This window comes from Aethalodelphis obliquidens, unplaced genomic scaffold (genome assembly GCF_003676395.1).
Source record: "Aethalodelphis obliquidens isolate GAN/ISIS:26980383/991018 unplaced genomic scaffold, ASM367639v1 scaffold50, whole genome shotgun sequence".
Classification (NCBI taxonomy): Eukaryota; Metazoa; Chordata; class Mammalia; order Artiodactyla; family Delphinidae; genus Aethalodelphis; species Aethalodelphis obliquidens.
In genome coordinates, this window is record NW_020837994.1 from 10183073 (window position 1) to 10200573 (window position 17501).

A 17501-nucleotide genomic window follows, 5' to 3' on the forward strand; every position below is an offset into this window, starting at 1 on the left:
GGTCTTAGAACAGCTCCTGTAAACCTCGCCCCCTTCTACCCCCGCCAACCTCTCTCAAAGAAAATCATATGTGTCATATAGGTAAAATGTTCATGCCTCTTTGGCTTATAACCCTTTTTTAAGAGACATGCTTTTTGGTGTGTACGTGTTCTCTTGTCACAGTTCGTATTTGTCTTGCTGTAAATTTAACTGAGAATAACTCATGCTAAATTTTCTTTTGTTGCTATTGAAAGAGCTTATTCTTGGTGGGTGGAGAAGATGGAAGATGGAAAAACCACCACCAAATGAGAACTCAGTTTATGGAAATTAGTGCATTGGCTTCTTTCTCCATAAAACCACACTGAATCAAGACCCAGGTACTGCTGCAAAATAAACCAGGGGCTCTAGCAGGAGATTTTTTTAAATGTAGTACAGTAAAATTCAACGTGCAATACATCGCAAAGGTACTTTACAACTGTATTGTTCTTGGCATTAAGATATATTAACACTTTTAGGAACCTTCAGCTGTGTGTCCTGAGCTTTACAAGCATCACGTGCTGACCAGACCATCAAACGCAGATGTTGGTTTATACCTGCAATGGTTTGCTGAATTTCCTATCTTAATAATTACTGCTGTAGCCCGGAGGCTTTGAGCTGAACTCAAGACAAAAAGACATTTTACAGACCCCTTGTGGGGCAGCCAGTTTGTAGATCAGAAACCAAGTCTCAGGTTACACACCCCTAAGTGCCAACCATAATACATCACTCCTCTGTTCTTTAAGCAGAACTTATTCAGAGAAATGGAAAATATGGAAAAGCTATTTATGGACAAAAGAAGAATGCCTGGAAAATGTGTTCCTGAAAAAAAAGATACATTCCATATTCCAAATTTGCCAAGTTTTGGTGCAATCAGAAAGTGTACTAGGAAAGAAGAAACAACTTTATTGGAAGTATAGTGGTACTGATGACCAAAATATTTATCAAGAAAAAGCAAAGAGCAAGCTGGTGGGGGGAAAAAAATGCATATTTTTTTCAAGGAGATGTTAAAACGAGTTGCTTTCCTTGAGGATAAAGAGGATGTTCTTGTCAGATCTACAGACTGCACATCTAAAGAAAAAGTGCAATTATGCATAAAGTAAACGCTTTGGACAGACAGTTATGGGTTCAGAAGACAGTAGCTCCTTGCCAGTGAAATAAAGCAAATGTCAACAAGCCAGACACACTTGAAACATTCAGAAAAATGTCTTGCTATTCCTTTCCATACATAATATGCCATATGACACCACAGTTAAATCTGCTACTGCAAAAAAAAAAAAAAGTACGTCAATCTGTTGGTTTCCATGAGATTTGGACAGAGGCAAACAACACGGCAGAAAGGAGTCCAGGAAGGTACAGCTTTCGCTTCTTTCCTTCTGAGGAGGAAATGACTTCCTACAGCTAGCTGATCAGGAGTTAGCGCTCACTCTGCTTGGAGCCAGGACCTGGAGCATACCCAGATGTGGACCAAAACACAGCTTCAGGTAATTATTAACAGGAATAGGAAACTAGAGAAAACAGCCCCAAGTTACGCAAATACAACTGCCATGCTTTCTGCATTTGTCTGTCCTGCGGGTGGGATGTACAGCTCTTTCCATAACGATCCAGTCTTTTCTTTTCCTCCTTCTCCCACACCACCAACAGGCATGCCAAATGCAAATCTGCTCACATTCTGATCCCATTCCGGCAAAACGCAGGGACTACCACCATACCGAGTCTCACAATAATCTCCACAATGACAATTATTCAGAGTCCCTCAGTTCTGTTCACACAAAAGATTACAATTTGAATCTTGCCTTGCATAGGTTCAGCTCTGTCGGAGCTGGTTACCAGGCAAACAGTCTGTTTTAGAATTTACCGATTGCTGGGGAGGGTAAGCTGGGGGGTGGGGATGGACAAACCGCCCTGTACATACCTCCTTTTGGCAGCTAGGAAAAACAATTTCGTGACAAAGAGACTTGTTCTTTTCAAAGCTCACCCAACAGATGAAACTGACAGAATGAAACCAGAGAAACTTTAGCAACCAAAGAAAGCAGCCTTCCAAGGATCAAGGTGAATAATTGATTTGTCGGCTTTTGTTTCATCTTTTAAGCTATTTTGCTCATTTAATAGAATTGTGGAATTTGTCAGAAGCCCAAACACTGACACACACTTCTGACAGCAAGTGCATATTCCAAACTACAGATTCATTTGCCAAGCTTATTCAACAACGATTAGCTGCAAAGCCAGGGAACTTACCGAGCACAAAATTATTGGAACAAAGCAGGGAGGAGGCAGGAGGCACCAAAGGCAGCTTCTCCGTCTCCTTGGTGCCAGGTTCTCCTGTCTGCCGTCCAGTTCACACTTGCCTTTATAACTAAGACTCCGGCAGAACTCACTAGCAAAACCTGATGAATTATAAAACAGCCCCTCCTAGGCTCTCATACTTTACATCACAGGGGGTGACCATGCAGCGTCTTCTCTCCCTGGGTACATATATTTCCTTGTAACTCATCCTGATAAATATATCAGCCTGAGAAGCAGTGACAGTAATCGGTGTTTGGGATGTACCAGCATTAACCAATAAGACGCTTTCCCACCATCAGTACCGCACCCCATCCTCCACTTGTGTTCCCCCACACCTTGTTAAGGTGGATCCACCCAACCCAGTGGGGGGTAGGCAAAGATGGCAAAACGTGGATGAAAGCCCCTGAGTCTCCAACACACACATAGCGAGGCATACTACTCAGGTTTAATTCTCATTAATAATTCTGTAAAGATCAGCCCTCATATTTGCATAGCCTGTCACAGTGTACCAAACACTTCACTCTCCCTGAGCCCCTCAGCAACCAGGAAAGGTTCAGCAGTGCTACAGTATAAATGAGCCACCCGAGAAGTTAAGTGACTTTGTCCAATGTTCACAGAAATGGAGGATGCAAGGAGCCCTAGAGGTTCGGGAGTTCAACCCGCTAGCTGTGCAGATGAGGAACCCGTAGCGAGAGAGACAAAATGACCTGCACAGGTCACAGTTTCCAAATACGATTTGAGCTTGACCCCAAACCCCAGGTCTTCTGATGTCAAAACAGTGTCTTTCTATCCTATCCTACTGTGCTACCTCTAGAGCAAGGAAGCCCTGAAAATCGAGAGACATGCAGATTATCAGGAACAGTACCATTGATTGGCCAGAAATCATTAACAGGCAGGTAGCATGGAGGAGCAGTGCCTGAGCTTTTTGTTTCCTCTCTGACAAGGTCAATATAACCTCTTTAGGTTCACTGAATATCAACACTAGAAATCATGTTTTTGATGATAATAGCTATTATTGGGCACTTCTCATATGCCAGGCAGTGTTTTAGGTGCTCAGCCTCATTTAGTCTTTATTTAATCTTCAAAACATTCCTACGAGGTAGGTATTAGCATAAACAACATATTGCAGATGAAAAAACTGAGATTCATAGAGGTTAACACATCCAAATAGGATCCCAGCTGCTAAGTGGCAGGGCTGGAATCAACTCCAGGCAACCTGGTTTCAGAGCCCACACTCTTAAACGTATCATCCTATCCCAAGCAGTGTTTCACATTCAACTGTAGGGGCAGATGAGCGATGCAAGCAGATTTATTTACTATGGCCTTTTGTAGAAAATACAGGAAGAGCACAGGTTTAGGAACCAAACAGCCTTGTGTTTAAACCCTAGCCTTGTCACTGATTTACAGTAACATGGGTTGCTTTATCTATAAAATGGGCATGATAATTTTTACCTTGCAAGATTAAGTACATCAAGAAAATGTAGTGCCTGGTTTATAATGCATACTCCCAAAACTATTGGCTATTATTCTTACCACACTTCTTTCTGGAAAATGGATTTCTGCCTCACCTTCTCCTTAAAGTGTCTTTTTCCATGTCAACTACTATTTGCCAAGGATTCTGCTAAGACTGTGAATCTGCCAGCCGGTGGAAAAAGGGAAACAACCCCAGAGACGTCTATCACCCAGACTGAAGAACATCACCAGGAATATGGGGACTTTCTGCCAGAGAATGGCAGGCCCGGGGGCTCTGCTCGAGGCTGCCTGTTCAGGTCCCCAGCTCTCCACTTCTGCTGTTAGTCAAATGAACTCACCAGCCCAGGAAAGCATACTTAACAGCTTGTTGGCTATCCACAGTGAGACTAACTTGGCTTCCTTCACCTGTTTCAAACAAGCGCCTGCCACATAACAACAATGAAATTTTGCACACAGTTGCCTACTGCCACTAAGTCAAGGTGTGCCAAGCAAGGAAACAGGTACTCTGTCTCAAAAGTTCCACCGCAAACTCCTGTCCTAACTCAATATAAACCAGGATTTGGCCACCTGACAGGTTCCAACCAGGTGAGTTCATCCATATAAGAGACTGCTATCTCCAAGGTATGCAATCAATGTTCCTTGAGAGACATCAGCAGTAGCCCTCTGTGGGACAAGGTGATGCTATAATTTTCCAGGCTATGCAGGATTAAGTATGAGAGACTTTCTTAGCTCTGTGTTTCTAGAGAATGACCGAGTGGGCAACTTAATTTGCTCACATATGGACTACTTTCTCCTTGTTTATTTTTTCCTCTAAGCATCTTACTAGGGGATATGGAATATATGTAGATGAGGTGCCCCCTCTTTCATGACCGTAACACTAGACACTGTAGAAGCAGAGGTATGCAACATAATTAGAGGGTCAGGGGAAGAGGGACTTGGGTTTCTAAACTGGTAAGAAAAGCCAGGTGTAAACACTGTGTGTAGCAAAGAGTAAATAATAAATAACTGATTACAAGATAAAGGGTTACTTCCAATATCAGTATGTGGGTTATCCACGTATGGCTTGATGTGGCTTGGTCTACTCTAAGTCCTTCCATGACTTCCAGCTTCTTGATCTACCATGATCCCCCAAAATTCCCTTCAGAGCCATTCTCCCTCTGCTGCCTGGCTATTCCACCATTATGAAACACCCCATGAAAAATTATTGTGGATGAGTCTTCATATAGTTTTTGTATTATAACACACTGTTCTGTCCCCATCAAGGATCATCATAACACATTCTGTCATAATTACCACCTCACGCCACCAATTGCTCCCAGACGTAATGAACTATGTGGAGCCTGGAAGCTGCACCAGTACTTTGCTTATATTAGTGACAGTGCTGGTATTTACTGACACTTATTATGGGCTGGCAATGTGTTAAAACTTTACTTGCATCTCTCATTCAACCCTCACAACATTTTTTTTAATAGATTTATTTATTTATTTATTTGTGGGCTGTCTCTAGTTGCGGCAAGCGGGGCTACTCTTCGTTGCGGTGTGCAGGCTTCTCATTGCCGTGGCTTCTCTTGTTGCGGAGCATGGGCTCTAGGCGCGTGGGCTTCAGTAGTTGTGGCTCGCGGGCTGTAGAGCACAGGCTCAGTAGTTGTGGTGCACGGGCTTGGCTGCTCCGTGGCATGTGGGATCTTCCCAGACCAAGGCTCAAACTCTGCACCGTGTCCCTTGCACTGGCAGGCAAGTTCTTAACCACTGCGCCACCAGGGAAGCCCTCAACCCTCATGACATTTTGAAGTGAGCTGTACTATTATCTCTACTTTGTAGATGAGGACTCGGTGACTAGAGAGGTTAGCTGACTGGCACAATCAGAAAAATGACTGAAGTTCTAAGACTGCAGAGCCCACTCTCTTAACTATTATATTCACTGCTTCTAAGAAATTGAGATAACAGAGAACAAAAAATGTAAGTGTCCACTCTCGGTGTTTTTACCTCTTCACATCCCATTCTCGCCTTAACTGACTTCAGTCAGGTTTCACCTTCACCATTCCACTAGAGTTGCTTTTATTAAGGTAAATAATGACATGTTCACCAACAAAAGCAATGGCCAGAGTGGAGTCCTCAGTTTACTCAATCTCTCCACAGCTCTTTGACACAATGACTTATATCTTCCTTGAGTCAACCACTTTTTAAACTTGGTTCCTGAGACCCCCCCTGGTTTCCCTCCTACCTCACTAATTCATCCTTCTCAGTCTCCTTTGCTGAGTCCTTCTCCACTTCCTGATCTTTCAAGTTTCTTGTGTCCCAGGGCTCATCATTAGACCTTTCTCATTATACTCACTCCCTAGGCCACAACAACCAGTATCAAGGCTTACATGCCATCTATGGATTAAAGACTACCACATGTAGATCTCTAGTCCTAGCCTGTGCCCTGAATGCCAGACTTTCATATCCAGCTGCATCCCACATCTGAGCATCTCCATTTGAGCATCAAAACTAAACCTGTGGTCCCCACACCCTTCCCATATTTACTGTACTCCTAATATATACCATTTCAAAAAATGGCATAATTGTTCACCAAGTTGCTCTGGTCAAAAACCTGGGAGTCATTCTTGGCTCTTTTAAAAAAAATCTTATATCCCACATCTTATTCATCAGCAACTGCTGTTAATTCTGTCTTCAAAATATATCCCCAATCTTTTCTCCATCTCCACCTCTGCTCCCCACTCTATATCACAATAATCTCTCACATGGATTTCTGCCCTCACCTAATTCGTTTCCTTCCTTTGACTATCGCCTTGCTACAAATCACTGACTACACAGCAAGCAGGTTCTCTTAAAACAAAAATCAGACCCCATCACTCCCTACTCAGTTCCATTCTGTGGCTCCCCTTTCACTTAGGATTTACTCCTTCACTACAGTCAGGATTCTGCTCACATGTCTCCTCATGCAAGATCTAACCCCCTGACATCCTGTGTAGAACATCATCTTCTATCCCTCCATTATTCTCTACTCTCTTAATGGACTTTGTTTTTATTTATAATACTTATCTGTACTTAAATTTATATTATATATTTATTTGTTTATTTTATTAACTTTTGCTTCCCTCCACTGGAATGTAAAACCAGGGGCCTTGTCTAGTTCATTCATGGCTGAGTCTCCAGCACTAGAACAGAGTCAGCCACATAACACATATTTTAAATATTTATTAAGTAAATGTGTTCAAAGTCACATCTTCACTACTTTTTTTTTTAAGATTTATTCATTTTATATTTTATTATTGCTGCGTTGGGTCTTTGTTGCTGCACACGGGCTTTCTCTAGTTGCAGCGAGCGGGGGCTACTCTTCGTTGCAGTGTGTGAGCTTCACATCGCAGTGGCTTCTCTTGTTGCAGAGCACGGGCTCTAGGTGCGCGGGCTTCAGTAGTTGTAGCACACGGGCTTCAGTAGTTGCGGCTCACGGGTTCTAGAGCGCAGGCTCAGTAGTTGTGGTGCACAGGCTCAGTTGCTCCACGACATGTGGGATCTTCCCGGACCAGGGCTTGAACCCGTGGTCCCCTGCATTGGCAGGCGGATTCTTAACCACTGCGCCACCAGGGAAGTCCTTCACTACTTCTTAGTTATATATCCTTGCATAAATTACTTACTGTCCCTAAGTCATAAATTCCTCAAAGGGCCACCAGGGAAGCCCTTTACTGTATTTTTAATGTATTCAACCTCTCCTGAATGACTCTGATACAAGAATTCCATGAGTTTAGTTAGTGTTATGGGTTAACCTGTATTTCCCCCCCACAAACTCATACGTTGAAGTCTTAACCCCCCAATACCTCAGAATGTGACCTTATTTGGAAACAGAATTGTCTGAGGTGTCATTAGTTAAGAAGTCATACTGGAGTATGGTGGGTCCCTAATCCAATGTGACTGACTGGTGTCCTTATAAAAGGGGGTCATTGGGACACAGATATGCAACAGGGAGAAAGGCATGAAAAGACTGGAGATATGCTGCCAAAAGCCAAGGAACTACCAGAAGCTAGGACAGAGGTCTGAAACAGATCATTCCCTAGCACCATCAGGTGTAGCATGGCCCTGCAGACACTTGGATTTCAGACTTCTGGGCTCCATAACTGTGAGACAAAAAATTTCTGGTGTTCTAAGCAACCTAGTTTGTGGTACTTTGTTATGGCAACCCTAGGAGATTAATACAGTCAGATATTATCCTCATCTGACACATGAAGAAATTGCAGCTCAGAAAAGTTGAATAACTTGCCCCAAGTTTCACAGCTAGTAATCAAGTAGGGCCTGGATTTAAATTGAGAGCCGTGTGACTTTAAAGCCTGCTCATAGCAGTAGCAGTGGTTCTTAGAGGCTGGTCCCCAACCCCTGTTGGTCTAGAAAGAATGAGAAAAGTAAATAGAATGCAGTGATTTTTCAAGATAAAATGACCTTTCTTTATTATGAGATTATGTCTTTTCTACTCTTTGTTTTTTCTTATTGTTTTTGCTGTTAAAAGTTGTCTTTTTATTTCTGAAATGATGATGAAAATAGATCGTGGGTTTTTTGTCTTTTTTTTAATGTCCTGCATTTTATTGGCAAGATAAAAATTTGGCAACTCTGTTGGCCTATAAAAGTTTGTTCTGAAGCGTTTCTGGTCTATGAAATGTAAAAATCTGGGAACAACTGTTCAAATGCTGTCCTTTTTCAGCAAGCAAGAAAACCCTTCATATGTAGCCGTATTTGGTGATAGGAAGAAGAAAGCTTTTCTCCCAATCAGCTGAAAAGGTCCCTCCCTGCTCATATATAAACTGTCTGTGCTAATGGTCATAAACTCTCATCTATTACCAACAAATTAATTTGGTATAATGCTATGCAACAAATTTGTGTAAGAATTTAACAATATTCATTCATAACTGAATTCAACAAAATTCAGACTTTTTCTTAGTCTTGCCCTCTCCTTCTTCCTTCTTAGTGAAGATTTTCTATTTCACTAAATTCTTGACTTGCTTTTGACTTGATCCATTTTCTTTTGGGTTCAGGACCTGTGGATTTGTGCAAACGTCTGAGGATTAAATGAGATCACCTCGGTTAAATATCTGGAATATTGCAAAAGCTTTCAGTAAATGCTAGTTCCCTTTAAAGAAAGAGGTAAAGCTTTATGCATCCAGCAGGGAAATAGCTTTAGGACCAAAGAAGATTTAGAGCAACTGAATGACTTGGCAAGATGGGCCAACATGAAGAGTGTTAATGAACTCTATCCTTTTGTTGAGCTTTCAGTGATCATGAGATAGTTTACAGAAATTGTGGCCATCTATTTTTATGAACTCATGTTCATGACTAGGTGTGGGCTTATATATATGCTCATATAAACAGAGAGAGAAACTGGAATATACTGATAAATCATATACATCACTAATATAAATTTGGTGTGAGAGTAGGTACCCTCTTCAGAAGGAGAAACCCAGAAAGAAAAAGCCTTCATACATATAAAAGTTTACTTCCTTTGTTTTACCATTATCTGGTCCCCTATAATCTAATTCATGTCCACCAATTTGCCCTATCCTGGGAAACCTTAATAAAGACAAACTTCAACCCATCTCTTTGCCGAAGTTATCTCAGACTGCACATCAATGATGGAGGAATTTCTTCATTCCATAAATATTCATGGAGGGTCTGTTATGTCTCAGGCACCTTATTACCATGTTGGATGGCAGGAGGTCAATACAATCAAGGTCAGATTTTCTGTCCCCTAAGGGGCTTTCAGTCCAGGGAGTAACAAGCAGATAACAACTAACTACACAGCTAGCATATTTTATAAGGACTCATTAGGGTGCTATAGATACCTAGAGGAAGGGCATCTCGCCTAGTCTGGGAGGTGAAGTCAAGAAGGCTTCCTGGAGGAGGTGAGGTCTAAGCTGAGTCTTGATGGATGACTGACTAGGAGATATCTAATTAAGAAGATTTCTAATCAGAGTGAGAAGCATGTGATGTGCAGAGGTCAGCGGGGAAGGGGTTGATCATGGATCTCTGGGGGAGTGGAATTTTATCCATTTACCACTCAATAAACTAAGTACACGTGATGGAAAAAAGACTAATTTCAGAGTTTAGGAATACCAGAGAATAATCATTCCTTTCTCATGGACTTCTTCAATGCAATGAAGGTTGAAGTGGTAAATGTCATGCTTTATAGTTAGACAGTCCTGATTCATTCAAGCTGACCTTTACAAGTTGTTTATCTCCTCTGAATTGAACTTCGTTCCTCATCTATAAAATGGAGATAATTGTACTTAACATACAGCTGTTATAAGTGTTATTCTGAAATTTAAAATGTGAAATATCTTGCTTCCCACCTGCCACAAAATAGACACCAGAGTAACTGTTAATTCATGTTCTAAAAACAGTTGCCTCGTTCTGAATAAGAACCTACATCACTCATACCAAATCCTTCTCAACCAGTTTTCTCAAAACTTTGTCAACATCATTTAAAGAAAATGTAAGCACACCCTCCATTATCTGAATATTTATATATTTATAAATTGTAGGATGTACAACCATATTACTATGACACAGTATGTACATTATAAATCCTATACCAAAACAGAAATTTAAAGGCTGAGATGAAAAGTTACTATAAAGAGAAAGACTATCATCTTGCATACCCTTAGGATGCATATACCCACTTTGGAGAAGAACATGAGCTCCTAGACAGACAAGACCTAAACTCATTTATACATGTAGCACCTAGCAGCACAGACCAAGTACAGTCAGCCTTTTGTATCTGTGGGTTCCACATCCATGATTCAACCAACGGTGGATCGAAAATATTTGAAAAAAAAAGTTCCAGAAAAGTTCCAAAAAGCAAGACTAGAAATTACCACACCAGCAACTATTTACATAGCATTTACCTTGTATTTACAACTATTTACATAGCATTTACATTGTATTAGGTATTATAAGTAATCTAGAGATGGTTTAAAGTATATGGGAGAATGTGCATAGGTTATATGCAAGTATTGGGTTGGCCAAAAGGTTCGTTCAGGTTCTTCCGTAAGATGTTATTTTATATAGTTTTTATAAGATGTCACTTTATATAAGTGACTTGAGCATACTCGAATTTTGGTATCCACAGGATTCCTGAACCCAATCCCCCAACCAACCAACAACTATACTAAAAAATGTCTACAAATTGAAGAGACAATGCTGGGATATTAGGAAAAAAATTACAAAACTGGTGGCCTCAAAATGTCACTACCTGTCCAAACCAGGTTTTATAGTTTTAATTTTAATTTATATTTTAATAATAATAAAAGCTTAATATAGTAGAAATGTTAAGTAACCAAAATGTAACTGTCTCCCTTTCCAGATGTTTGTGGCAAGTAGCTAATATATTTTTTTTTAGTTTTAATATTTTTTTACTGAAGTATAGTTGATAATATATTTCTTTTTTACTGAGCAAATAGTAATAACAACCATTTGCCGAGTACTTAATAACAGGCAGACACTATGCTAATCACTTTACATGTTTTTTCTTATTTGGTCCTTGCAGTAATCATGGCACTGCACTGCATCTCTCTAGAGGACACTGAACATATTTTAGTGTATGTTAGGGGCCTATAAATCATGGCCTGCAGATCACATCTGGCCCACTGTCTGATTCTGTAGAGTCTGTAAGCCAAGAATGATTTTTACATTTATAATTGGTAGAAAAAAAATCAAAGGAAGAAAAATGCTTTGTAGCACATGAAAATTATATAATATTCAAATTTCAGTGCCCATAAATGAAGTTTTATTGGAACACAGCCATACCCATTCATTTATGTATTATCTATAGCTGCTTTTGCACAACAATAGCAGACTTGATTAGTTGCAGTAGAGAACAAATGGCCCATAAAACCTAATATATTTAGTGTCTGACCCATTACAGGTTTACAGTATGCTGACCCCCAGTGTATGTGAATGGAGCCCCCTGGAATTATGCAGGTTGGGAGTGCAGGATTGTAAGTCACAGTCCAGGTAACAATCCTATATGGAAATGGAGGCTCAGAGAGATTAAGTCATTTGTCCACGCTATTAGGAAATGGCTGAACCAGAGGCTTTTAGGGCAGATTTTTAAGGCTGAAATGAGCCCCTGATTCTACATAGAGTTCAGACCCTTTTTTTCTGATGGTCTCTTCTGGCTATATGATTATGAGCCACTGCCAATAAAACTTCCCCACTGTCTCCTCGGTCTTCTCTGTGCTCTCATGCCCAGATTTCAATATCTTTATGGCTAACGACAGGGTAGAGTGGGGAATGGGTCAATGGAACAAAAGCACAATTCACTCCTTCATAGCTACCTTCATGAGTCTCTCAAAGGCACTCTTGGCCTCTGAGTCTTGAGACTTTGCTGTCTCTGGCTGAGCTGAAAGTGATGAAAAGGACATGTGATGGAATGCTGGAAACCTCATTACTGGCTCTTTGCCTACAGAAACTCAGCCAGCTTATCTTCTTTCCCAAGGAACTTCAAACTTACACTGGCTCAGCTGGTTCTTTCCAGGTGGCTTTAACAAACTGTTCTGCCCAGATGAGATCAGAAGTCAACAGACCAGAATCTGCATATACTTTTCTATCCTGGAGCCTATGTCCCTTTTTCCTAACCCTCATTGTTGGAAATCCTCCTAGGATCTCAGCCACTCCTGGGTTATAATCTGGATACTGTAAAACACCAAGTCACAATAATTTCTTCCCGGACAGTATCCCGGAGAGCCAGATACATTAACATAATTTCTGTGGCTGCCCAATTACAGCCAGAATTTCACTTTCAAGCAAGAACTAACACTGGCAAGGCATCAACTATGTAAAGCTGTGGGAACAGCTTTCACATAGGCTAATCTCATTCAATCATCCCAGCAAACAGATTCATTATTCCCATTTTATAGATAAAGACACTAAGACTCAAGAGGGATTAAGCAGTGCATACTTTGTATGCACCTGGTAAGTGGTAGGTTTGGGCTTTAAACCTTGATATCTCTGACTTCTAAGTGCATGTCACTTTAGTAAAGGAGCCCTCCATGAAAAAGTTAGGTTTTTTTGCCATGATATTCATTTAAAAGCAAGCAAACAAATACCCCTTCCACGTCTTTCCCCAAATCTCTTTCCCAAATCATGGTGTGATTATTCTTTATAATTGGGACACAGAACAGTATGATAAGAGTTCAGTGAGAGGCACGGTTTAAATTTACTGGCAAGTCTTTTAAGCAACCGGATCCTCTGTAAATCTGTAAAATGGGAATAACAACCTGTCTACCTTGTACGGTTGTTGTGAGGATTATATAAAAGAATATAAGCATTCTATTATATATGAAATGTTCAGAATAGGCAAATCCATCCATACAGAAAAGAGATTGGTGGTTGCGTAGGGTTGCAGTGGGGGCGGGGAGATGCGAGGAAATGGGGAGTGATTGTTAATGGGTATGGGGTTTGGGAGGCGATAATGAAAATGTTCTAAAATTGATGGTGGTGATGGTGTCACGATTCTGTGAATATACCGAAAACCAATGAATTGTATACTTTAAATGGGTGAAAAACATAGTATATGAATTTAAAAATAATGTAGATAAAGAGCTTATTAGCACAAGGCCTGACACAAAGTAAATGCTTTATAAATGTTAGTTGGTCATAATTGTTCCGAGGCAGAAACTGGTTGGTTCACCCAACTCATTTCCTCTTCTGGAGCACAAAACTAGACTCCACCCTAGAAATTAGGTGCGGCCATCTGTCTGAGCTCTGGCCAAGGGAATGTGAGTTCTGGCCAATGAAATGGAATGGGCCTGGCCTATAACAACATTTCCCCAGCAAGCCTTCAACTTCTCTTTCCCTCCCACCAGCTTGATGCAAATGAATCCTTTGACCCTGGAAGCCACACGTTGAAAATGGAGGGGCCACAGCATGGAAAAAGTCCCTGAATCATTGCCTAGAGGAGAGTTAAGACAAGTTTTGAACTTCATGAGAAAGAAAATAAACTTCTATTGTGTTTAAACCATTATTCATTTTAAGAGTTGACTGTAACAAGAGCTTGTATTATCGTAACCAGTGCATTATTGTTACATGTATTCTTCCAAATTGTCTGAAATAAATTGACTATGGATTGGCTGACCGTGTTGGGTCTGGGGTCCTGAGGGCACACAGGAAAGGCTGTCTGGCAAAAACATCCATGCCTTTAATACTGTCAAACAATCACTGGACAGTCTGGAGAAGGGTACATAGCTTCTAATTAGCTTTTCCAACTTGGGGAAGCTGAGTCCTTGCTCTGCCCTCCAGTCCCTTCGTGAACAGCAGGCAACATGCGATCAGACCATGAGCGGCAGGAGGGCAGGAGCGGCAGGAGGGCAGGTGAGCCTGCCACTCTGCACTCTGCACTGCTCTCCTGCTCTCCTTCATGGAGGACATGTATCCCACCCTCTTCTCCTTTAATAGAAGGGAAAAACAATACAAATCAAAGATGTGACCCAAAGCAGATCATGTACCACCCTTGCACACTGCTTTTTTTTTTTTTTTTGCGGTACGCAGGCCTCTCACTGTTGTGGCCTCTCCCGTTGTGGAGCACAGGCTCCGGACGCGCAGGCCCAGCGGCCATGGCTCACAGGCCCAGCCGCTCCGCGGCATGTGGGATCTTCCTGGACCAGGGCACGAACCCGTGTCCCCTGCATCGTCAGGCAGACTCTCAACCACTGCGCCACCAGGGAAGCCCCACAGTGCTTTTTAAAGCAGTATTCTTCATGCTTTAAATGTGGAAGGCAGAGAGCTTTTGGCTCTCCTGGTGAATAACGCCAAAATATTTGATTGTTATTGTCTCTCATTCAGAAGATTCGCTGTCAGAAGGAAGAGCTCTGAGTCATGCCTTAGAAAAGGTGAACAGAGGATATGCATCCACAACCAAAGGTGGCAGAGTGAAGAGAGGACACTCACTGGGGCAAGGGGCTCTCAGGTTTACGAGCCCCTTCCCTCTGTCAGATGGGGCCAACAACGCCTTTCCAGGCACACAGTGAGGACCAGTGGCAATGAAAGTGAAAGTGCATTCAGATCTTATAAAACTAGGTGATGATTCCCAAGTATTTACCGTGAAGTCCTTTTACATAGCTTGTTTAATCTTCTCAACAAGCTTGTTACATGAGTAATAAGCTCCACTTATGAGATAAGGAAACTGAGGCTCAGAGAGGTTAACATAGCATTCCCATGATCACCCATGTGGTGAGCAGCAGAGCCCGGACTCTAACGGGGACCTGATAGACACCGAGAGCCCACATCTCTAATCACCACACCTTTCCTGACTCTGAACAAATGTATTATCAAGGTGAATAGCTCTTTTACTGGAGAATCCAGGATGCCCAAAGCCAAGAGGCCGACCCCTGCTTATTGCATAGGCAAAATGTTCATAAGGCTGCTTGCATTCAGGCGTATGAAGTGCCTAAGAGAATAATGAAACAGATGGGAAAAGTGAAGAACAAAGGCCATTGTCCTGGGCCCCAGAGACTAGCCTGCCTAAACATGATTCAAAAAGTTTTCCATGAACTCAGACCTCAGAGATGTTGAATATCAGATCACTGCAGGTAGAAATGTGAACTTCCAGTTATAAAGCATGTCTTCTTGCTAAAAATCGCTTCCCTCCCCCAGGACAAACTCATAAAGAAAGAGAAAAGAATCTGAATTCCTCTCTGCTTCCTGTTTGCCAGGAGGTTTCTTTTTCCCTTCAACTGCAAGGTCCCATTGTTTCTCTCATTTCTTCTTAGCATGCTCTATTTAAACCAGATGGAGCAGTAGCATTTTGAAGCTAGTTCTGAAGCCCAGGGGACACGCATCATAAATAAATAAACAAATGAACAATTCAGCAATTGGTAGGTCAGGCAGGAATGAGTTTAACAACTGAACTGGAAAAGTAGCTGAAAATCTACTCCTTGATGAAAGATTTGAATGTGCCCCAAGTCCTCTCCACTCAACAGGTAACTACACTGCCTTCTTTCAGTGAATCAGGGGCTAGAGAGCACGCAGCAGTGGGGAGGCAGTTACAGAGGGCTCCACAAAAACATCCAGTGAGCCTCTGGCCACTCTGCGTTACCAACATGCTGACACAGTATCCCACGGTTGCTGTGAAATATTCATTCACCGCCTATAAAAGCAAGACATTTTCAAGTGCTGCTTTTCTTTAAATACACTCTCCTTCAAGTCTTACATAATCCAACTATCATCCCATGTGAGGCTTAATTTAAAGGAAACCATACGTTGAGTTAATTCACTGTGAAGGGTTATGGAAGTTATATTTATTTCAGAGAGTCAGCAGCTGTGTAACAGGGTGTCTAATATATGCCTAACCTACTGCCAGGTTCTGGAACACAAATATGAATAGGATCCAGTCTCTGTCCTTAAAAAGTTCATGGCCTCCTCAGAGACAGAAGTGTTCAAAAAGTAAGCGAAAGAAGTGTTACAGGTATTAAGGTAGAAAAAAGTGTATGAAGTGTTTAGTCATCAGCTCTAATGAGGGAAGAAGTATGTGTGGGGAGGTGCAGAGGACAGGGATTATGATTCGATAAAAGAGAGACCCATCTGTCCACCAAGAAGACCCTAGAAGCTGCTGTCTACGAAGGAGACAAGGTGAAACAGTGGTAGAGAAAGCAGGAAAAATAAGGGCAGCCGTGCACAGTGTCATGAAACAATTAAAGATTAGGGGTCACTGGAGACACTTGAACCTGGCTGGGAAATGGGCTTTGAGGGAGAGAAATGAGAGGCAGGCCTGGGGGTTGGGGCAGAGCCTTTGCTGCCCTGTGGGTCATGTGAAGGAGTGTAGACTCTAGACTTAAACAACAGAGTAAGCATGATCCAATTTGCACTTTAGAAGATCACCGTGGCAACCACGTGAAAGACAAGCTGGAGATGTAGAGGATGGCAGTGGAGAGAACAGTCAGGAGCCTAGAGCAGCAGTCCAGGTGGGAGGGATAGGGCCTGATCTCAGGCAGCAGCAGTGGGGATGTAAAGAAAGGGAAAGAGGGCAGATGCCAAGAAGGTAGAAATCTGGGCTGGAAATAATGAAATCTGGATTCTAGTTGCAGTGTCACTACAATCTCTCTAGGGACCTTACACAAGTCCTTCCTTTTCAGGATCCTGTTTACCAACCTGTCAGGTGAGAGGGAGACATTTTTGTGGCTGTAGGAGAAGGCACCTTATTCGTGTGTTTGGTTATCACTTATTCATTGGGTAAAGTCAGTCAGGGAAGACACTCATTCCTTGATTCAAATTTGGGGTCTTGCTATGAAAAAGAAAAGTGGTAGCACAATGAACTCAAACAAGGGAAAGATGAGACTTGAAATCCGTAAGCACTTGCTGATCACGAATTACGTGCAAAATGTGCATCACCATGTGCTATAGATAAGATGTAAATGGAAATGATGAAGACATGGTCTCTGCTCTTTGGGAGGGAAATGAAGCAGCCTGTGATTAATTCAATTCAACAAATACTGACTGAATGCCTATGTGCAGAGGATTATGCCTATATATAGAGGAATAAGACACAGTACCTGACATGGAACTCACAGTCACAAGTGGAAGAAGTGCTATTGCTATTAGACAGTTGCAAAGCACTGTGGGAGCCCAGAGAAGAGAATCTGTACTAAGTCCATCTTTGATCTTTGTCACAGAAAACAGAAGTACGAATGTCCCTTTCTATGATCCAAGACTGCTAATAGCTCCCTTCATGAAAGCAGATGAAA

The 17501-nt window shown here is 41.8% G+C and overlaps 1 protein-coding gene and 1 long non-coding RNA gene across 5 annotated transcripts in view; one reads left to right on the top strand and one right to left on the bottom strand.

The window, feature by feature from the left end:
* The window catches only part of DLG2 (discs large MAGUK scaffold protein 2), a 534199-nt gene that overhangs the window by 194765 nt on the left and 321933 nt on the right, over positions 1 to 17501 (bottom strand). The window lies entirely within an intron of this gene.
* Positions 1283 to 13893, top strand: LOC113607840 (uncharacterized). The gene is made up of 3 exons (XR_003428115.1): positions 1283 to 1499; positions 1989 to 2067; positions 13629 to 13893. It is a non-coding gene; the product is annotated as an uncharacterized LOC113607840 (long non-coding RNA).